Below are 22724 nucleotides of genomic sequence, written 5' to 3'. Positions count from 1 at the left end.
ATTTATTGACAGCCATTTGTTGCACATCAGTGGTGAGTGTGTGTGAGAGTGTGTGTGTGTGTGTGTGTGTGTTTGAGTGTGTGTGAGTGTGTGTCTGAGTGTGTGTATGTGTGTGTGTGAGGCCAACACCTCTCCTAATATTGCTGACATGTGTTCATACAGACTGTGTGAAGGTCCACCTCGCTGCTACTGCAACATGTGACCCCCCCCCCCCCAACAATAGACCCCTCTGTCTGTCTGGAGTGAGGGGGCTGTGCTCTTCCCTGCCCTCTCTCTCCTCTCTCTCTCTCTCTTTCCTCTCTCTCCTCTCTCTCTCTCTCTCTCTCTCTCCTCTCTCTCCTTTTTCTCCTCTCTCTCCTCTCTCTCTCTCTCTCTCTCTCTCCTCTCTCTCCTTTTTCTCCTCTTTCTCTCTCTCTCTCTCTCTCTCTCTCTCCCTCTCTCTCTCTCCTCTCTCTCTCTCCTCTCGCTCCTCTCTCTCTCCGACTAAAAAAGGTGAAACTTTTCCACTCAAGTTAAAGAATTAAATGAGTTACATATACTTGAGTAAAAAGTAGCCATTACTTGTTTTAGTTTCACGCTGGTAACTGAACCTCACATCATGTTAATACATTAATACTAAAAAAACTATAGATTCCTGGTGCATTTGCCAGGAATCCCACAATTTCAAACATCTCCCTCATGTATGGCCATGGGTGATCAGGGGGGTCTCTGATCTCAGTCATGTCAACATCGCTAACGCCCTTTATCTCATATCCAGTCTCAGTATAGTCGAGTCCTCATCAAGTTCACATCAATGATTGAAAAAAAAATTGTGAAACAATTTATACATTTTTTCAACCTTTCGCAACTTTTTCTTTTAGTCTTTTTTTCCTAATTTATTTTTTCAACCTTTCGAAACTTTTTTTTCTCTCACACGCACAATGAAAGGAGAGGAGAGAGGAGAGAGGAGGAGAGGAGAGAGGAGGAGAGGAGGAGAGGAGAGAGGAGGAGAGGAGGAGAGGAGGAGAGGAGAGAGGAGAGAGGAGGAGAGAGGAGGAGAGGAGGAGAGGAGGAGAGGAGGAGAGGAGGAGAGGAGAGAGGAGGAGAGGAGGAGAGGAGAGAGGAGGAGAGGAGGAGAGGAGGAGAGGAGGAGAGGAGAGAGGAGAGAGGAGGAGAGAAGAGAGGAGAGAGGAGGAGAGGAGAGAGGAGAGAGGAGAGAGGAGAGAGGAGAGAGGAGAGAGGAGAGAGGAGGAGAGGAGAGAGGAGAGAGGAGGAGAGGAGGAGAGGAGAGAGGAGAGAGGAGAGAGGAGAGAGGAGGAGAGGAGAGAGGAGAGAGGAGGAGAGGAGGAGAGGAGAGAGGAGAACAGAGAAGCCTAAAGCTGAGTAGCGTAAAGCTGAGTAGCGTAAAGCAGAGCAGAGCACAGAGGAGTATTGTAGAGTCCTCATCAATGATGCAAACAATATATTATTATTGTTGCCTTCTGCCTTGCTCCGTAGTAGCTTCCTAGTTATTCACCTTAGCTAATGTAAAGGAGGTGGGAGGTGGTGGAAGGGGAGGGGAATGAGGTTGAGGAGGGGGAGGGGAAGGAGGGGGGCATCAGCATATGAATGGAGAAGTTAAGGGAAAGTTCGTAACCCAGAACTAAGTGGTGTCACCATGTGGGCAGGGAAGGTAGGAGGTGTGTGTGTGTGTGTGTGTGTGTGTTGGGGGGGATCTTCTCATAAGCTTAACTGATACAAATATAACTCATATTTGAGATTCTGGAAATTGAATCCATCAGATCATATTTCAATGACTTTTGAAGAGTAGATGTTTGAACACGTCTATCCATGTTTGTGTTGCATGTTTCATTTTCCAACTGGCTCTCCTGCAAACGATCCTGAGCCGGTTCAGTCAGTTTGCCAGTAAACTGCAACTATTCACTATTTGCAGTAATACCAGTACAGGTACACTGGTATTACTGGTTTCACTCCTCTTAGTGTCCCAGCAGTCTAACCAAACTCCTATGTGGTGGTTCTGATGATAGTGTTTTCTAAATCTTAGTATTTACAAAAAAAAAATGTTTTGTACACAAATAACACTCCTCTGATATATAGATTTACAACAACTTTGCAATAGACCATCTCAACTACAAACAACTTCTCTTCTCTTTACACACACACATACACACACATATTACACACACTTTACACACACACACACACACACACACGTGTTGGCTCTGTATACACACACACACTCTGTATTTCTGGTGTGGTTCAGTGTAGGATGAAGCAGTACCACGATGACATGAGACAACTGATCACATGACCACCTTTGACCTCCCGCAATTCCCTCTCTTCCCTTCTCCCTCCCTCTCTTCCCCTCTCCCTCCCTCTCTCTCCCTCCCTCACTTCGTTAGTCTGTCACGCCTCCCATTCCCAGCCTGTGATGTGAGGCCTCTGCAGCCTCATGGACACCTACAACAACAACAACATGACTCATGTTCAGAAATACTGAACATGTGTCTGTTTCTCTGAACACGTTCACTTGAATCACACAGCTCCAACAGGACTCAAAATTTTGTGACAGAGAATTGTGTGATTTTATTTTATTACTCATGGCCTGTCCCCTTGGTTTCAATGCTGTCACATCACACACACACACACAAACACAGAACCAGCTTGTTCTGAAGCTAATTTGTAGTTTGCAGTGGGTCTGGGGGCTGGAATCATCTAGATTACCTCCACTCACAGAGGGGGAGCATCTACACTTCTGCTAGTAATTTCATCCCTGGAGGCCCCCCCCGCCCCCCCTCCAGAGGGGCCCTGCCCCCACTGCACAATCCACATTGTTCTTCATGTCTAATGGAAGACAGATGGACCTCTGTAGTGGTGAGTCCACCTCCTCTCCAAGTCTCTCCTCTTCTCCTCTCCTCTCTTCTCCCCTGTTTTCCTCTTCTCCTCTCCTCTCTTCTCCCCTGTTTTCCTCCTCTCCTCTCTTCTGCCCTCTTTTTGTCTCCTCTTTTCTCCTCTCCTCTGTCTTTGATTCTCATAAAATGTTTAGTTTCTCTTCCTCTCCTCTCCCCTCTTCTCCTCTCCTCTCTTTTCCTCTCCCCTGGGGGGGGGGGGGAAAGCATTCCTGCTCCGACCGGAACCCAGATAGACATGTGAGGCCAGATGAGGAAGAGCAGAGCTCATCATGTCTTCTGGCATGTTCTATCTGGTTCCTGGCAGACAGAGTAGAGCCATGGTGATAACCTGTTCCACCACTACTTCTGTGCACAGGGTGGGGCAAAACTCACATTACTGGTTCAGCTGGATGTGCGAATGCATCTTCTGCAAGCACAGGACACACTGGGATGATACACACACACACACACACACACACCTCTACATTGTAGTTCGTACTGTGTTTTACTGCTGCACAACAAATTGCTACTCTGAGGACAGTCATACTTTTAAACTTTTTTCACACACCACATACACGCATAAACACACACAAGCACACATACACACACAAACTCAGGTATAAATCAGTATTGTTGTATGGTCTGTATGTACAGCAGCATGTATGATCTGTATGTATGTATACTGCCTGTGTGTCTATGAGTGTGTATTGCGGCATGTCTGTATGTGTGTCTGCATGTAAGCATATGTACAGTATGTGTGTGTACTGTATTCATGTTTGAGTGTGTGTGTTGATGTGTGTGTGTTGATGTGTGTGTGTGTGCTATTTTCACCCACATTGAGTGTTTCTGTCTGTGCTGTATAGAGGTCAGGGCTGATTGGCTCCAGTAGATGATTAGACAGGACTGGACTATAAACATGGAAGGCTACAGGTCACCTCGGTAAACCACATGACCTCGAGGAGGGGGGGAGGGGAGAAAGAGAGAGAAAGGGAGAGAGAAAAAGATAGAGAGATAGTGAGATGGAGGGACAGGAAGAGAGAAAGAGACAAGTCTTAAAGGACTGTTGCATTTGAACATCTGGAAGAAGACTAGTATGAAAACAGTACTGGCTGATACTGTGTGTGTGTGTGTGTGTGGGTGGGTGCAGGGTCTCACCAAGGTTCTAATTAAGAAGGGTTTCTCTGAGCGCACAAAACACACAGCAACCAGTAACCGACCTCAAACCCTGACAAACACCATCCACACTCCTCCTCTGGCTCTCCTCCTCTCTCTCTCTATCCCCTCTCTCCTTCTTCTCCTGCTCTATTCCTCCTCTCTCTATATATCCCCTCTCTCTCTATCCCCTCTCTCCTTCCTCTCCTGCTCTACTCCTCCTCTCTCTCTCTATCCCCTCTCTCCTTCCTCTCCTGCTCTACTCCTCTTCTCTCTCTCTCTCTCTCTCTATATCCCCTCTCTCTCTATCCCCTCTCTCCTTCCTCTCCTGCTCTACTCCTCCTCTCTCTCTATATCCCCTCTCTCTCTATCCCCTCTCTCCTTCCTCTCCTGCTCTACTCCTCTTCTCTCTCTCTCTCTATATCCCCTCTCTCTCTATCCCCTCTCTCCTTCCTCTCCTGCTCTACTCCTCCTCTCTCTCTCTCTCTCTCTCCTCTCTCTCTCTATCCCCTCTCTCCTGCTCTACTCCTCCTCTCTCTCTCTATCCCCTCTCTCCTTCCTCTCCTGCTCTACTCCTCCTCTCTCTCTCTCTCCTCTCTCTCTCTATCCCCTCTCTCCTGCTCTACTCCTCCTCTCTCTCTATATCCCCTCTCTCCTTCCTCTCCTGCTCTACTCCTCCTCTCTCTCTCTATCCCCTCTCTCCTTCCTCTCCTGCTCTACTCCTCTTCTCTCTCTCTCTCTCTCTATCCTCTCTCTCTCTATCCCCTCTCTCATTCTTCTCCTGCTCTACTCCTCCTCTCTCTCCCTCTCTCTCTCTCTGCTCTTCTCTCACTATCCCTCTCCCCCTCTCTGTGTAGAAGCTCTAGTCAATATATCTGACTGACTTGATGAACTGTTCACTGCGCAAAGTAAATTTCTTTCAGGGCCTTGCGGTAGCCATGGCGACTGGCTTATTAGCTCTCCAAAGCCCATCTGCTCCAAACATTAACCCAGCTGTATGGCTGTCTGGCTGTCTAGTTGACTGGCTGGCTAGCTTGCTAGATGACTGGATAGCTAGCTGGCTAGCTGGCTAGATGACCGTCTGGCTAGCTGGCTGGCTGGATGACCGTCTGGCTAGCTGGCTGGCTGGATGACCGGCTGGCTAGCTGGCTGGCTGGCATACTGCAGTTGCAGTCCAGGCAGGCGAGGTACATTAGCCTTACCTATTGATCCCAGTAATCAATAAATCCACACATTCAGAGACACACATTTAGAGCCACACATTCAGAGAGACACACATTCACAATGAGAATTTTGAAGTTTCATTGGACACAAACGATTATCCGCATGACATTAAAAACGACATATCCCATGGTGCCTTTCAGGCAGGTCCCATGCTCAGAATGCTGGTTAAAATGATTCACTGGGTTCTCTTGAGTAACATTGAGTCTGTGTGCAGCTGTGAATCTGTGAATAATTGTAGGAGAAAGTGAGATAGATGGAAGTTCAATCTGTTTCAGTTTCCACCAAACTGCATTCTCCCGAGTCATTCTGTCCTCATACAAAAAAAAGTGATAACTTTTTACTAACGCAGATTGCATAGCCTATACAACTATAAATGTTGGGGGGAAGAGTTAAATACAAATTGGACATTTCCTGTCAATGGTGAAGCTTATAGTCTACATAAATCAAGAACTGTGAAGGCATAGTCACAGTCTGACAACATTCCTTCATTTGAAGACCGTTTTGCTCGGCACAGAAACGCATTTGTTTGGCGGTTTGTTTCCTTATGCCCCCGAAAAATTCCCAAACCAGCATTTTTTCAAACAGGAAGGGGATGTGAGGATAAACATTATAGTTGAAGAAACCATAACATCATATCTGATGTGACACGAACACTTTGACTCCAAAGGAGCTGCTTTGAAAACAGAAGCTCTAGAGCTAGCTCTGATTGAGAAGACGAACAAGCCATGGTCGACATACAGCATTCAGACAACAACCCGATTTATTGTTCAACAAACGCATGCACTGTTGTTTCATCCCAATTGGTTGTTCAACTGAGTTTAAATTAAAGCGAAACAATACACCACAATCCCTTGAAAAACACGTAATTGCATGGAGTTAGCGAATGAGAGATACCAGTTTCATAATCTCTCTCTCCGATCACCGCTGAACCCACTGACAGGCCCCTCCCCCCGCTTACCAGGCAGCGTGACCTCAGCGACTGTTGCTATGGTCTCCCCTCCCCCCTTGCGAGCTAGTCACATGACCTCCCAGCTCACTGACACCGCAGCGCTGCTGTCACAGCAGTCCAACGAGGCTAGGGTACTGGCTAACTAGCAGAATGGCTAACTAGCTGGTTAACTGGCTGCCTTACTAGCTTACTGGCAGGCTGGTTTACTGGCTGGCTTATTAGTTTACTGGCAAGCTGGCTTATTGTTCAAGTGGAATGAGATAACATTTCCTCTATTTCTCTATACATTCACAGTCCCATTCACTGTGCTGTTATTTTGGTAAAACAACATTTTTCATTGACATAAAAGCTGTTTTCATACCAGCACCCTGCTCAGGTGTAGAGGGTTCTGTTTTAGACCCCAGACACAGCAGGATGTCTGGGGAGGTTATCAAGACCAGCAGCTTTAGGCAGGAGATCACGGTTGCGATTCATATGTAGGCCTACAACTGTGCCCAGATTCAAATCTAAAGTGTACCACCTGATGTGGGCCTATCACAAGGATGCTAACAGTAATACTGATGATAGTCAAATGCTGTTATTCAAATAGTCGGTTTGGAATCATCGGTTATGAAGCAAGTTCATCCAGGGTTGTAAACAGTGAGGGCTGTGCTGGTTTGTCAATGTGTAATACTGGTATCTCTCTGAACAGTGCAGAGACTGTGTCTGCAGAACACCATCGGATTAGATGGGAGGATATTTGCCTGTGAAGAGTGGGGGAGGGGGAGAGAGAAGGGAGGGGGGAGGGAGGGAGGGGATGGGGGAGGGGAGGCCACCCCTGACAGAAGACTACACGTGTGTCAAGCTCAGGTGAAAACCATTTAAATGGGAAAAAACTTCTCTGGGTAAAAGGAGCTCTGTAAATATCAAGGACTGTCAATGCAAAATAAACACCCTTTTCATATGAGAGAGGGTTGTTTGGTACGTGTGTGTGGGGGTTTATGGGTGTATGTGTGCTTGTGGATGTGTGCTGCTGTGTGTGTTTATGTATGTATGTGTGTGTGTGTGTTTGGGGAGGGGGGGTCGTTATAGCCAGGCACCAGCTGCCATATCACCAATGCATTCCACGAAGGAAACCTAATATGGATGACTGCTGCACTGCATTCTGCCTGGCTGGCTGGCCGGCTTGTGGAGGCTGCTTGCTGGCTGGTTTGTGGAGGTTGCTTGCTGGCTGGTTTGTGGAGGCTGCTAGCTGGTTTGTGGAGGCTGCTTGCTGGCTGGTTTGTGGAGGCTGCTTGCTGGCTGGTTTGTGAAGGCTGCTTGCTAGCTGGTTTGTGGAGGCTGCTTGCTGGCTGGTTTGTGGAGGCTGCATGCTGTCTAACTGGCTGGTTTGTGGAGGCTGCTTGCTGGCTGGTTTGTGGAGGCTGCTTGCTGGCTGGTTTGTGGAGGCTGCTTGCTGGCTGGTTTGTGGAGGCTGCTTGCTGGCAGACACTCAGTCAGTGATGTCAGTTAGAGGCCTTGGCAGAGTGGTGTCATGCTCTTGAATGACATTCACAGCCAGCTGTCTCTCGTTGTGCTGTGTGTTAGTGTGCTGTGTGTTAGTGTGCTGTGTATGTGGGGTGTATGTATGTGTGTGTAAGTGGCGTGTATGTGAGTGTGTGTGTGTGTGGGGGGGGGACCACAAAGGCCACAGGAGTCACCTTTCCTGCGTCTGATTCTATCAAGTCTCTGCTGTGACAACGGACAACCATTTTAGAATACGGTGGCAAACCCCTGTGAAAAAGTTCTTGTGATGACTTGTGTGGGTAGATGGAAGCTTGTGTGTGTAAGGTCTCTATATAAGTTGTGTGACTGAAAGCATTAGCTATGGATATTTTGTTTCATGTCTTGATCTGATTCACGTTTTTCCATCCTCATCAAAAGATTATCTAGTGAATGAATACAGGAGCTTTCAGACACCTCTGATTGGCTTCAGAAGGTGTTTGTACGCACACACACACACACACACATACACACACACACACACACACACATACACACACACAGCTTAGAATAGTTTGTTGAACTTCTCACCAGTCCCTGAAAAAAGAATATCCTATATTATCCTGAGGGCTCTAGAGGCCCTTACTGATTGAACACACTGTGTTGTGATTGACGGAGCTGTGGGTGTGTGCGTGTGCATGCGTGTAAGCCCCTTCCACCCACTCCTCGTGACTAGGGAGAGAGCTCTGCCTACACAGGCATCTAGCTGATCTGCAACAGTGTGTTTGGGTGTGCACACACACACACACACCCAAGTGTTAGAAACCACACCTCAACTTGGCCCCAGGGTCACAGACAGCGGGCAACTGTGTAGAGCATACACACACATCTTTCTCTCTTTCATTTTCTCCCTGGCACACAGCAGATTTGATATTGTGTATCTCTGGTTGTATTTCCGATTTGTGCAGCAACAGACTCTGCTCTGTCTGCCCTTCCTGTCTTTTGTACCATTACCAGGGAAATAACCTGCTCAGTTTCAGAGCTCTTCAATCCTTGAAATTGCAGAAAACGAACGGTCTAGTGCAGCTGGCATCAGTAGATATCCTCTGACAGATTTAAGAAAACTCAGTTTAGCAGATGATTAACACCTCTTCACAGAACAGCCACCGCATCAAACACACTGAGGGGAAACCAAGGTGAGAGATGAGAGTCAGATGAGACATTTCAACACGGAACATAATGCATAGAGGTGTGTGTGTGTGTAGACGTGTGTGTATATATGTGTGTGTGTGTTTCTTCTCCGCGTACGCCACCAATTTGAACTCTTGAGTCGAGATTTTCTTTCACAAATCCCCCCCCCCCCCCCATCTTCGAAATGGGGGATTTGAGACGCAGAAGCTGCCAGTCATTCAGGGCAGCGTGCAAACACACCCCCATTACCCCCTGTGACCCTCTGCGGTCAAACAGGTTTATCTATTGGACTGCGTGTTGCATTACAGCAGGAAGGCGTGATGGTTAAAGTTCACATCACTGAGGTTACCGTGCTAGGTTAGCGTGCTAGCTTAGCGTGCTAGGTTAGCGTGCTAGCTCAGCATGTTAGCTTAGCGTGCTAGGGTGGCTCTCCACTTTCCCCCACCCCTCCCAGGGAAAGTCCCTGTCTTGCAGGCATCATCATTGCTGTGGCTGTTGCGGTGTCACAGTCAGAGGTGACAAGGTCTGACACGCGGCCAATCATGTCATTTCATCACTTCCTGCCCCCTCGTGCCCCCTCGCCCTCCCTCGCTCCCCCCTGACACGGTGTCACACTCCGACGCTGGCCGGTGGCGAGCAGCGACGCGGGCCGCACTCCAGATATCCAGGACGAGGCGTGGGAGAAAGCTGGCGGGCGGGCGAGCGAGCGACAGGCTTGAGGGATGCTGTTTGGGGACGGTTACGTAACTCTCTCGCTCTCTCTCTCAGCGGAATGCCAGGAGGGTGTTTGTAAACAGAGAGGCCATGTGCTGGTACTGGCGTGGCGCGGGGGAGCGAGGAGCGGCTGGCCAGGCAGGGCAGGTCGACTCCCCCCCGGGTGAGGCAGACCCCGACATCGATACACTGTCACCCCGACGAGGAGCTCCCTGCGCTGGCCGGGGGAACAGAGCTGACCCCCCCCTGACACCCACACCTACGACCGACTCTTATCTCAGCTCAGACACCAAGAGAGCTGCTCACGTGTTAGTTAAGGCTAAAGGGGTGAAGATAAACAGGAGAGAGAGAAGAGAGAGGCATGGGGGAGAGAGATGGAGAGAGAGAGAGAAGGAGAGAGGGAAGGACTGTCTACTGTTCTTGCATAGGTTTTAAAAAGGTGTTGTGGATGTTGGCCGAATGTGTTGCCCAATTGCAGAAAGGAAAAAGGACATTGAAACATTTGTGGTTTCAGTAAAACATGACCAGGAAGTACTGATCAGATTATGTTAAAGAGCTTTTCTCAATATCACCATGCATCAAAAACCTCCAGCCATTGCATTCAAACATATCCTACAAATCTATTCATTGATTTCAACCAAATATGTTTTTAATTCATGTGTTCCTTGTGTCGGAATAATGCGCAAAACATCAGTCAAAGGCTAATGATGTCCTTACTTCCCAATAAAGGCTTGGGAAGAAGAAAATATATGTATGTTGTATGTTGTAAATAAGAAACTAGAGTATGTTGTTTACAACAACCCATCCCCCTTTGAAAAACCTCTTTCCAGCTGCAGGCCAGACACAAATCAATAAGCTGCACAGATCAATACTTCTTTTAGCTGCATCTCGCCATTTTGTGGGAGTGTGAGAGTCAGAAGGTAGAAGGAGAGCGGTTCTATAAAATGTCCCCTACCTGGTAGGGCCTATCACATAACAGACGGGGATTCCTCGTGGATGTTAGAGTTCTATACCTGGCTCCTGTGGGCTGAAGAATCCTTCAAGAAACCTGTTCAGTTAGAACCACTGCATCCAAGAAAAGGCTATAGTCATGTTGTATATTTTAAAAGGTTCTGCCTACAACCTTCCTTCCCGGAAACCCTTGATTCTAAAATAGCTTGTAACCTGTTCCCTGATGTCATCTCTTAGTGAGTTCACGTCATCTCATCTCCGTCATGGCCCAAGTGGGGGTCGAAATATGATGCACTGAGGCTGTGACCGGGGGTGACAGGGTCGAGGGTCATGTGGCCATTGTGAGGGGCTAGCATTGTTGAATGACGCCATGGAGACTGGACATTCTTTCTCCTAAAGCTGATATTGTCTTCTCCCCCAGAAAGAGGGGTTGGGGGAGGGATGAAGAGAGGACTTAGCAAGGGTCAACGAAGGAGAGGAGGAGGGTTCATCCGTCCATCCGCATGGCTTTATCAGCGGGTGAGGAGGGATCAGAGGGACGGTGGAGTCTCTCTCCCTGCCTCTGTGATTGATCTCTCCCTGCTCCCCCCCATCCCCCTACACTGCAGCTTGGTGTGGCTGGTCCAGGAGATCTGAGGAGGAGTCATGGGGCTTGTCCTGGCCTCTTGTCCTCTCCTCTTGTCCTGGCCTCTTGTCCTCTCCTCTTGTCCTGTCCTCATGTCCTCTCCTCATGTCCTCTCCTCATGTCCTCTCCTCTTGTCCTGTCCTCTTGTCCTGTCCTCTTGTCCTGTCCTCTTGTCCTCTCCTCTTGTCCTGTCCTCATGTCCTCTCCTCATGTCCTCTCCTCATGTCCTCTCCTCTTGTTCTGTCCTCTCCAACAGCAGTCATGAGGACGTAAAGGCCTCCACACAGCGGCCACACAGGGATCTTGTCAGTGAGGCACGGCCCGATCTGAGATCCGGTCAGAGGCGGTCACAGTCTTATCTATAAGCGTAGTCTCACACAGACAACACCATCTACCTGGAGGTATTTCACACGAGCACACACACTCAGCTGGTGAACCCAGGTCAAAATAGTCCAACTAAGACAAGGTCTGCGATGACTCTGTTTGGATGACTCTGTTTGGATGACTCCACAAACATGCTTCCCATCGCTTTGGACTCAAGCGTCTGCTAAAAAAACTTGTGTGTGAAGGAAGAGGTGAGCGCTGAGCCAGCGCTGCCTGACCCTGTCAGAGCAGGGCTTCAGGGAGGGAAGCCCTACCTCTGGTGACGTTGCTGTGTTGATGAGGCCGGGACCACGCTTACCATATCAAAACACAGCCACGCTACGGGTTACTACGCCTACGCAGCCATGGTTACGCCCCCGACAGCTCAACACGAGCGACGGACCTCAGACAGTCATGTTTTGTTTTTGTTGAAACTCTTTCACAAGTCTCGTACATCTGGTATCGCGTGTCTAGATGTTGCTTAGGTGGTTGCTGGTGTCTAACCAGATTGCAGACTGTTGCTGGATGTTCAAATCAAATATTTTCTGTAGAGCCCTTTTTACAAGCAATGTCACAGAAGGCTTCACATACACCCACAGAACTGCACCTAAACCAACTTAAACCCTCAAGGACGACAAGGAAAAACTCCCAGTGAAAGTCACTGGGAAAAGACTAGAGAGACTAAAAGGCTCTTTATCTAGTGGTTCAAACAGCAGGATTATCTCAACAACCGTTACCCAGTCCCTTCAAGTAGCAACAGATGCTTAAGCCAAGCAACCAAGTAGAAGGTTGGATGAACAAAAGTTGTATTTAATTCCAAACTCCACAAAGGTCGACTTCAAACTTTCTTTAGGTTGCAATAGCTGCATTTCCTTACGTGGCAATATGACCTAAGATGGTGTCTGTTTGGCAATGCCTTTACCAAGCCTATATCATCACATAGAAAATGGGGAAAAATTACAAATAATGTAGGTTTATACACATACACACACACACAAAAAGTGACCCGACCCAAAATAAATAAGTGTTGGTTTTCCTGACCTCACCCGTTACTGGAAGTGACATCAGATGAGCCTAACTGAACCTCAACCTAACTTCTACTGTGACAGCATCAGCCTACTCCACCACCTCCTCACCCAAACAATGTTTGTTTATAACTAGCCATTAGAGAGCACTTGCTGCTGAGGCCCTGACAGCCGTACTGTAGGCCGTCCCTTACTTAGCACCTCACAAAGACTCCTCACCCCCCTCCTGCTCCCCACACTAATGAAAGTGCTTGGAGGCACCAGCGGAATACACAAGCCAAATACACAACAACAAACAAGTAGGCAGGGAAGAGTGAGGAAGTGTACCTGTGAGTTCCCTCCTGGTGATTCTGATGGTAATCCTAATGGGTCTCTCAGATAAGGAAAGAATAACATGGGATTCATGAGCTAATAATGTGTTTAGGGGGAGAGGTGTTACCTAATGCTAATAACTAACAAACAGTTGGTAGGGTGGGTTGTGAAACTCTTGTTTGTGCTTGAATGAAGAAATAGGTTATAACACATTATAACACAGATGTCACATGTAATGTTCTGCTTTTTGGGGGGGAGGGAAACTGAGATTAAATGTTCTTTCTCAGGGATCTGTCACCATGGTGACTTCAGATAGATAGCTAACTTACAGCTCGCAAGCCAACTAGTATTTGTGTTTTGCTGTTGGTAATTCCTCTCAACCCTCAGTCTAAAACCAGCTTCATAACTGTCCTTCCTGTCAGTTGGTCTAATGGTGCTTTAGGGTTATGTTTCACTTCCTTTAAAGCCTTCTGACCTTCTAGCCAACACAGTTTGCCTATTCTCTCTCCCTCCCTCCTTCCTCTCCCCCCCCTCTCTCCCTCTCTTCCCCTCTCTCCCTCTCTTCCCCCTCCTCCCTCTCCCTCTCTCCCCCCTCCTCTCTCCCCCGCCTCTCTCTCTCTCCTTGGGATTGTGCCCTCCTTTGTGTCTGCCTGTCATTCACCGGTGAATGCAATGAAAGCTGAATCATGTGGACGCACAAAGCCAGAAGCTAGCTCCACTATCCCCCACTTACAACTATTCTCCTTAGAAGCACAACCCTCACTGCTGGGCTTGAAACCTCCCCTTACAGCAAAATAAATGATAAAAACATGGAAGTCAGGATAAATACAGCAGTTTCAGTTATGTGGGTAGGAAAGAACAGGGAGAGGAGAGGAGGACAACTGCAAACATGTTTCTCAAGTCAATCTCCAATAAGAACAAATATTTTTACTACTGATATAATCTCTAAAATCCACAGTTGTCCATTTTCTTTTATAATCCATAATTCATAAAAATGTCCCCCTAAACAAAATACATGAAAATACAACTTCCAAATGAGGACATTTCAGACTTTTTGATATGGCTGCAGCTTTGTGCAGTACCAATATCCCAGGCATTTATTCATTTAGCTTGAAGCAAAACATTTTTTTTTTTTTAACACCACCAAACAACCCATCTAAGATCACTATTTTTCAACCATAAGTCACATTCCAAAGACTGCAAAAGAGACAGGACACTTTTGGATCTGAAAAACACACACACACACCGACACAATATAGCTCAATTTCAATACCGGCCCCAAAGAAGAAGAAAAAAAAGAGAAAGGAAATTGTCAGCCATGTTGGCGAAGCTGAATCCAGTACTACTCCTTATTATGCTAGCTAGCTCTTGGTCTGTGACTGAGGAGAGTTGCAGTGGCTATGGTGTAGCCTGTGCTCTCCACACACACACACACACACACACACGCTGAAAACCCTCGCAGGAGGAAAAAGGAGGAAGAAAGAATGTGGTTTGAGAAGAAGAAGAAGAAAAGAAAAAAAAACACAGTTCAGAGTCTTACCTCTTCTTTGTGTCCCTCCACTTTGTAGAAAGATTCCAACAAACTGGCCGTGGGTTCTTCTCTTTAACAAATCCTAAACGGCCGCCATCTTGCCTCCTTCTGCTCCTGTGTGAAGCCGACTAGCCTCCACATCAATATTCATGGGGGATGTTCTGACGTCGAAGTTCATCATCAGGAGAAGCCAGACGGCTGCCACTCGGACGCTCTGAGACACACACACACACACCTAGCAAACTGGAGCCGCATACAGCACACTGTAGAGAAGAAGATCGAGGTGTGTGTGAGCGTTAAGTGTGTGAGTGTGTGTGTGTGTCAGAGAGAGGAAAGAGTCTTGCCTTGCCGGCACGCTAAAGTAATCGCAAAATCACTTTCCTGCTGTGTCCTTCCCACACAAAGGGACTGGGTTTCTCCCCCCTCTCTCTCTCTCTCTCTCTGTCTCTCTCTCTCTCTCTCCTTCCCCCAGCCGTACACAATAGTGCACACACTATGGCGGCTGGCAGCAAGCAAAGGACTGGATTCACCAGCCTGGACTGGACTCCTGTGGCCAACCTCGTCCCCTCCTCCTCCTCCTCCTCATCCTCTTCTTTCAAACCAGTGCAGGGCTTATCTCTGTGACTGAAGGAAAGTAGAGAGAGATGCAGATCTGAAAGATACAGAGAGACAGACACAGAGTTAGAGACACACAGAGTTAGAGACAATGAGAGAGAGAAAGAAAAAAAGACAGATGGAGAGAAAAGAGAGAGATGGAGAGAGAGTAAGAAAGAAACAGAGAGAGAGAGATAGAGAGAGAGAGAGAGAGAGGGAGAGAGAGAGAGAGAGAGAGAGAAAGAGAGAGAGAGAGAAATGAGTGGCCACCTACTACAAACAGCCCCCTAGACAGGAAGACAAGTGACTCAAGGTTTTTTCTCTCTTCCTTTTTTCCCTCACTGTCTATCATGGCTTTCTTCTTCTTTCGTTTTCTCTCGTTATGTAGGGGACAGGAGTTCCCCGACACCAGGTTCCTGCACACGCTCGTCTCTCTTTCCACTCCACACTTCAGACAGACAGCTACACTATCCTTCTCATCTCGCCCCAAAATGGGACATTACTGTTGCTCTGGAGTTCCTTCGTCATGCTGTATTATTTGTGTTCACCATGGCCTACACTGTGTTTTAGATGTTCTTGTTGCACTGCTTTTAAAGATGCTGTAAAGTGGAACTGAAAATGAGTTTTAAGTTCATCACACCACAGAAGAATGTGTTGTTAACTACCCATCAACATTTGAATTAAAAAAAAACACAGTCATGTATGTTAAATTAAGTTTTGAAATCGTGAAATCTTCTCTGCTTGAGACTGGGGGGGGGGCGTGTCACCTGGAGCTGAAGCTCCGCCCCCTCTTATTGATTGAATTTAGCAACAACAGCAACACTAAATCAATTGCAGATATCAGAACAGCCATACCTGCAGTCTCTGAGTGCTTTATGTGTTGATTACTTTGTCTTTGCATCGTGCGATCGTTTTCATGCTTTGCATATGGTTTCAGGAACTCATTTCACAAGAAGAATAATAATGTACTGAAAAACAAATCATGGAATTTGCTTTACAGCATCTTTAAGGAATGTTGATGTTATTTGTTGCACTGTTGTATTCATTTTTGGTTTATCGTGCTTGGTAGCAGAGATGTGGTTACTCACTGGGTTGGCTGGCTGACTGGCAGGTTGGCTGGTTGATTGGATGGCTGGCTGGTTGGCTGGCGGTAGGCTGGCCATATGTTTAGCACAGGGCGTAAGACAACATAGTAACCTTTGGAAACCATCCCTGGAGCCAGTGGATGTTTCTGCCAAAACCCCTCTGATGACCCTGGTCATACACAGAGGACAGGGAAGATGAAGGAAGGAGGAGGGATGGAGGGTGGAAGAGAGGGGTGGAGGAGGGTGGGAGAGAGGGGTGGAGGAGGGTGGGGGAGAGGGATGGAGGAGGGTGGGGGAGAAGGGTGGAGGATGGTGGGTGAGAGGGGTGGAGGAGGTGGGGGAGAGGGGTGGAGGAGGGTGGGGGAGAAGGGTGGAGGAGGGTGGGGGAGAGGGGTGGAGGAGGGTGGGGGAGAAGGGTGGGGGAGAAGGGTGGAGGAGGGTGGGAGAGAAGAACAAATTCAAAGAGAGATTTATGAAAAGCCTAAACGAAAAGTGAAATGGTAGGTATCAGATCACCATTTGTGCTGAATGTCAGTTGGTTAAGAGTGATGATGGGTTTTCTTTATACCGTTACTGTGGAGTCCACTTCCTTTGTTTACAATTAAATACGTCTTGCACATATAAAAAATAATCTAAAACTATACGTGAGACTCTTATAGGACGTATAGACTGCACCTGGGGCATCGATTACACTTAAATAACACATCAAGGGTTAACAAAAGAAGAAAAAAAACGATCCCATTGAAGATAATCCCTGAGGGGTCTGAGAAGTTGTTTCTAAACACTCTGTCTCCAGTTCAGAACTCCTTCCCTCGCTCTCTGTTGTAAAGCTCCCTTCTCCACTGGATCCACATTCAAACAGGTGGTTCTCGTCTCAAAATAATCTGCTTCTGGCTCCAATCCAGATTTAAAGGCTGGACCCCACCCCTCTCTCTTTCTCTCTTTCTCTCTTTCTCTCTTTCTCTCTTTCTCTCTTTCTCTCTTTCTCTCTTTCTCTCTTTCTCTCTCTTTCTTTCCCTCCCTCCCTCCCTCCCTCCCTCCCTCCCTCCCTCCCTCCCTCCCTCCCTCCCTCCCTCCCTCCCTCCCTCCCTCCCTCCCTCCCTCCCTCCCTCCTTCCCTCCCTCCCTCCCTCCCTCCCTCCCTCCCTCCCTCGTCTCACTGCTGACATGTGTTGACTCAATAGTGTCAGGGCTTGGAGCAGAAAAGGAGATTTGTTTTTACACTGAAGAGGGGGAGGGGAACTGGGGCAGAAAGGTGGAGGACGGAGGCTCAGAGAGGAGGGGGGGGTCACCTTAGCTGCTGCTGAGACATGCTAGCACTGAAGCTGGGCTGAGGCTGGGGTATGGTTAGGGCTGGAGCTGAGGGAGGGCGAGAGAGAGAGAGAGAGAGAGAGAGAGAGAGAGAGAGAGAGAGAGAGAGAGAGAGAGAGAGAGAGAGAGAGAGAGAAGAAGAGAGAGAGAAGAAGAGAGAGAGAAGAAGAGAGCGGTAGAGAAAAGTAGAGATAGAGGCAGAGAAGGAGGGAGAGAGAGAGAAGGAAAGAGAGATATTTTGACTTAAAAAATGTCTTTATTGTCAAAACTAGCGACCACTTACACCACAACAGACATTCTGGATCCTGCTTACTCACATTGAAGCAAAAACTCTGCTAAAGTTATTCAGACAAATTCAATCTGAAAGCAAGAGACACTGTGGTCTTAAACATTAAACACATTAAACACAAACTAGTCACAAACTCGCATCACAAGTGTGTGCACCTGTCTGATTAGACACACACGTGACTCCCCCTGAGCCGATACACAACAGAGAGACCAGAGGATCTCTAACGAGTTGCCCCCCCCCTGTTTCAACCTCAGTGGGGGGTGGAGGGGGTGCTGGTGGGGGCTGGGGGAGGGTGGCAGGGGGAGGGGGTTTACACAAAAAAGGCCGAGGGGGGCAGAGGAAGGTGTAAAAAGCCAGGCAGTAGAATGGTCTACCAGCTTGGACCAGGCCTGAACCCCCTGCTGGGGCCGATAAAGCACCTGCCTTTGGATTGAAGTCTGCATCATCTGGTTTGACATTGTCTCAAGCTACTGCATCTTGGGGTGTTTCCTACTGAAGCTACAGCATCTTGGGGTGTTTCCTACTGAAGCTACGGCATCTTGGGGTGTTTCCTACTGAAGCTACGGCATCTTGGGGTGTTTCCTACTGAAGGTACTGCATCTTGGGGTGTTTCCTACTGAAGCTACTGCATCTTGGGGTGTTTCCTACTGAAGCTACTGCATCTTGGGGTGTTTCCTACTGAAGCTACAGCATCTTGGGGTGTTTCCTACTGAAGCTACTGCATCTTGGGGTGTTTCCTACTGAAGCTACTGCATCTTGGGGTGTTTCCTACTGAAGCTACTGCATCTTGGGGTGTTTCCTACTGAAGCTACTGCATCTTGGGGTGTTTCCTACTGAAGGTACAGCATCTTGGGGTGTTTACTACTGAAGGTACTGCATCTTGGGGTGTTTCCTACTGAAGGTACTGCATCTTGGGGTGTTTCCTACTGAAGCTACTGCATCTTGGGGTGTTTCCTACTGAAGGTACTGCATCTTGGGGTGTTTCCTACTGAAGGTACTGCATCTTGGGGTGTTTCCTACTGAAGGTACAGCATCTTGGGGTGTTTCCTACTGAAGCTACTGCATCTTGGGGTGTTTCCTACTGAAGCTACAGCATCTTGGGGTGTTTCCTACTGAAGGTACAGCATCTTGGGGTGTTTCCTACTGAAGCTACTGCATCTTGGGGTGTTTCCTACTGAAGGTACAGCATCTTGGGGTGTTTCCTACTGAAGCTACAGCATCTTGGGGTGTTTCCTACTGAAGCTACAGCATCTTGGGGTGTTTCCTACTGAAGCTACTGCATCTTGGGGTGTTTCCTACTGAAGGTACAGCATCTTGGGGTGTTTCCTACTGAAGGTACTGCATCTTGGGGTGTTTCCTACTGAAGGTACAGCATCTTGGGGTGTTTCCTACTGAAGGTACTGCATCTTGGGGTGTTTCCTACTGAAGGTACTGCATCTTGGGGTGTTTCCTACTGAAGGTACTGCATCTTGGGGTGTTTCCTACTGAAGGTACAGCATCTTGGGGTGTTTCCTACTGAAGGTACTGCATCTTGGGGTGTTTCCTACTGAAGGTACTGCATCTTGGGGTGTTTCCTACTGAAGCTACAGCATCTTGGGGTGTTTCCTACTGAAGGTACTGCATCTTGGGGTGTTTCCTACTGAAGGTACTGCATCTTGGGGTGTTTCCTACTGAAGGTACTGCATCTTGGGGTGTTTCCTACTGAAGCTACAGCATCTTGGGGTGTTTCCTACTGAAGGTACAGCATCTTGGGGTGTTTCCTACTGAAGCTACTGCATCTTGGGGTGTTTCCTACTGAAGCTACTGCATCTTGGGGTGTTTCCTACTGAAGCTACAGCATCTTGGGGTGTTTCCTACTGAAGGTACTGCATCTTGGGGTGTTTCCTACTGAAGCTACAGCATCTTGGGGTGTTTCCTACTGAAGCTACAGCATCTTGGGGTGTTTCCTACTGAAGCTACAGCATCTTGGGGTGTTTCCTACTGAAGGTACTGCATCTTGGGGTGTTTCCTACTGAAGGTACTGCATCTTGGGGTGTTTCCTACTGAAGCTACAGCATCTTGGGGTGTTTCCTACTGAAGGTACTGCATCTTGGGGTGTTTCCTACTGAAGCTACTGCATCTTGGGGTGTTTCCTACTGAAGCTACAGCATCTTGGGGTGTTTCCTACTGAAGGTACTGCATCTTGGGGTGTTTCCTACTGAAGCTACAGCATCTTGGGGTGTTTCCTACTGAAGCTACAGCATCTTGGGGTGTTTCCTACTGAAGGTACTGCATCTTGGGGTGTTTCCTACTGAAGGTACTGCATCTTGGGGTGTCATCTCACCTCCTTTTATTCTCCTCTACAGACACATTCTGTCAGCCGTGCATGTGTGTGTGTGAGAATACCTGCATGTAGGTGCACATATGTCTGACGTACATGCAAATGTCTATGTGTGTGTGTACGTGTGTGTGTACGTGTGTGTGTGTGTGTGTACGTGTGTGTGTGTGTGTACGTGTGTGTGTGTGTACGTGTGTGTGTACGTGTGTGTGTGTGTGTACGTGTGTGTGTGTGTATGTGTGTGTGTGTGTACGTGTGTGTACGTGTGTGTGTGGTATACAGAGTTCTCCCCCGGTCACAGCAGGATTGATCGAAGACCATCAGCACCTGGCCTTGGTTCCCGTGGCAACCCGCTGTTTCCGAGGAGATTATGAATGTTCCCCCATTCATTTATGTGGGCGGCAGGTGCCTCCAACACACACACACAGACACACAGACACACACACACACACAGACACACACACACAGACACACAGACACACACACACACACAGACACACAGACACACACACACAGACACACACACACACACACACACACAGACACACACACACACAGACACACACAGACACACACACACACACACACACACACACACACACACAGACACACACACAGACACACGCACACACACACACACAGACACACAGACACACACACAGACACACACACACACACACACAGACACACACAGACACACACACACACACACAGACACACACACACACAGACACACACACACACACAGACACACAGACACACACAGACACAGACACACAGACACACACACAGACACACACACACACACACACAGACACACACAGACACACACACACACACACAGACACACACACACACACACACAGACACACAGACACACACACAGACACACACACACACACACACACACACAGACACACACACACACACACACCCCCACACACAGACACACACAACAAGCTCGACCTCAACAGTGTTTTAGTGGAAAGGAAGAAAGGATGACCTCTAGTGGTTGATCAACACAAGCCTCTCAACCCCCGACCCAGGGCTGGGTCAGCCTCCGACCCAGGGCTGGGTCAGCCTCCAACCCAGGGCCGGGTCAGCCTCCGACCCAGGGCCGGGTCAGCCTCCGACCCAGGGCTGGGTCACCCTCCAACCCAGGGCCGGGTCAGCCTCCAACTGCACAGCCAATGAATGCATTCACCTGTTCAGCCATTCATCCATTCATTCATTAAACTATCCATCCAGCGAACAACATCCATCCATCTTACTGTACATCCATCTATTCATCTGGGGTGACCAGATTTGAGCTTGTGAAAAAGAGGACACTTTGTCGAACTTGTAAGGGCGTAATAGTTTCTGAAAGACCAAGAGAAACACAAATATCCGACGAGGCAAAATCCCGGACAATTTTGGAATCCCTGCCAGACGCATTTTTTAGGTCTCAAAAAGAGGACATGTCCCGGTAAAAGAGGACATGTCCCGGTAAAAGAGGACATGTCCCGGTAAAAGAGGACGTCTCGTCACCCTGACTCATCCATCAATATATCCATCCAACAGCATTCATCCATCCATATAACGAGAGATGGCAAAAGTACACACATCCTTCACTCAAGTAGAAGTACAGATACTCATGTTTAAAAAGACTGGGAAAAGAAGTGTGGGCTCTGAAGTAAAAAGTAGCCATTACTACACCTGTTTTAGTGTCACGCTGGTAACTGGACCTCACACCATATTATTAACACAAAAAGACACTATAGACACGCAGCGCATTTGCCAGGAATCTTTTTTGTAGTTGACAGTTTGGTGATCATTCTCAGTCATGTAGACATCGCTAACTCCCTCTGTCTCATCCATCACGTGAAACATTTTCACAACTTTTTTTCAGACACAGTGAACAGAGAGGAGAGACGGAGAGGGGATAACCTAAAACACAGTAAAGCGCTCTGCTTTTCAGAGCAGAGTACAATAGAGTACAGTAGAGTACAATAGAGTACAGTAGAGTACAATAGAGTACAGTAGAGTCCTCATCAAGTACTCATCAATGATGTAAAACATTTTTTTGTGAACCTTTTCTTCCCAACATATTTTCCCAACCTATCAAAATGTGCTTTTACAAACTTTTAAATATATATATTTGTTCACACTCGTCCAACCATCCTTCCATCCTATTCATTCTAAATTGTTAAAGAAGAGAAAGAGAATTGATCTGAAGTCTGTAGACTTGACCTCTAAATGACCTCTCAGTCTTGACTGTCACACAGTGGTTTCCTCGTCTTTTGCTAACTGTTTCCCCACCAAGCCTCAAAACTGTTCTTCTGTTTCACTTGTTCTGTAAATTAATAAACAAAAGACTGGAGATGTGGGGGATGTGTTTAGCTCAGTGTTAGACCATTTGACCTCAGATCAAGAGATTGCAGGTTCATCTCTCCAAACCTAAAACGCTCACTCACTTTCCCTCAAACTCCCTTTTTGATGTGAAAAGGTGGGTAAACACCACGGGCCACAGAGGGCTTGACCGGCCAGGGGGTCACATTCCACAACAGAGACTGTGTGTATCATCGACACGTGTTGAAGAGGAGACATGAGAACAGTGTGTCACCGTCCTGACAGCTGGTCTGTTCATGTGTGTGTGGCTGTGTGTGTGGCTGTGTGTGTGGCTGTGTGTGTGAGTGTGTGAGTGTGTGTGTGTGGAGGGGGGAGGAACACATGACATCTGTGACCAGGCAGTCACTAATACCAACATCCCTGCATGTTCTTC

General features: G+C 47.8%; 1 protein-coding gene across 1 annotated transcript in view; it reads right to left on the bottom strand.

The window, feature by feature from the left end:
* The window catches only part of tet2 (tet methylcytosine dioxygenase 2), a 39265-nt gene extending 24428 nt beyond the window's left edge, over positions 1 to 14837 (bottom strand). Inside the window, exon 1 of the mRNA XM_084686765.1 lies at positions 14378 to 14837. The gene's annotated coding sequence lies outside the window, so the exon portion shown is untranslated. The remainder of the gene's footprint in view (positions 1 to 14377) is intronic.
* Between the last annotated feature and the right edge of the window lie 7887 nt (positions 14838 to 22724).

Source organism: Hypomesus nipponensis, chromosome 22 (genome assembly GCF_054491055.1).
Source record: "Hypomesus nipponensis isolate SF chromosome 22, ASM5449105v1, whole genome shotgun sequence".
Lineage (NCBI taxonomy): Eukaryota > Metazoa > Chordata > Actinopteri > Osmeriformes > Osmeridae > Hypomesus > Hypomesus nipponensis.
Note: the sequence above shows the minus strand (reverse complement) of the source record. Positions and strands in the feature narration are given on the sequence as shown.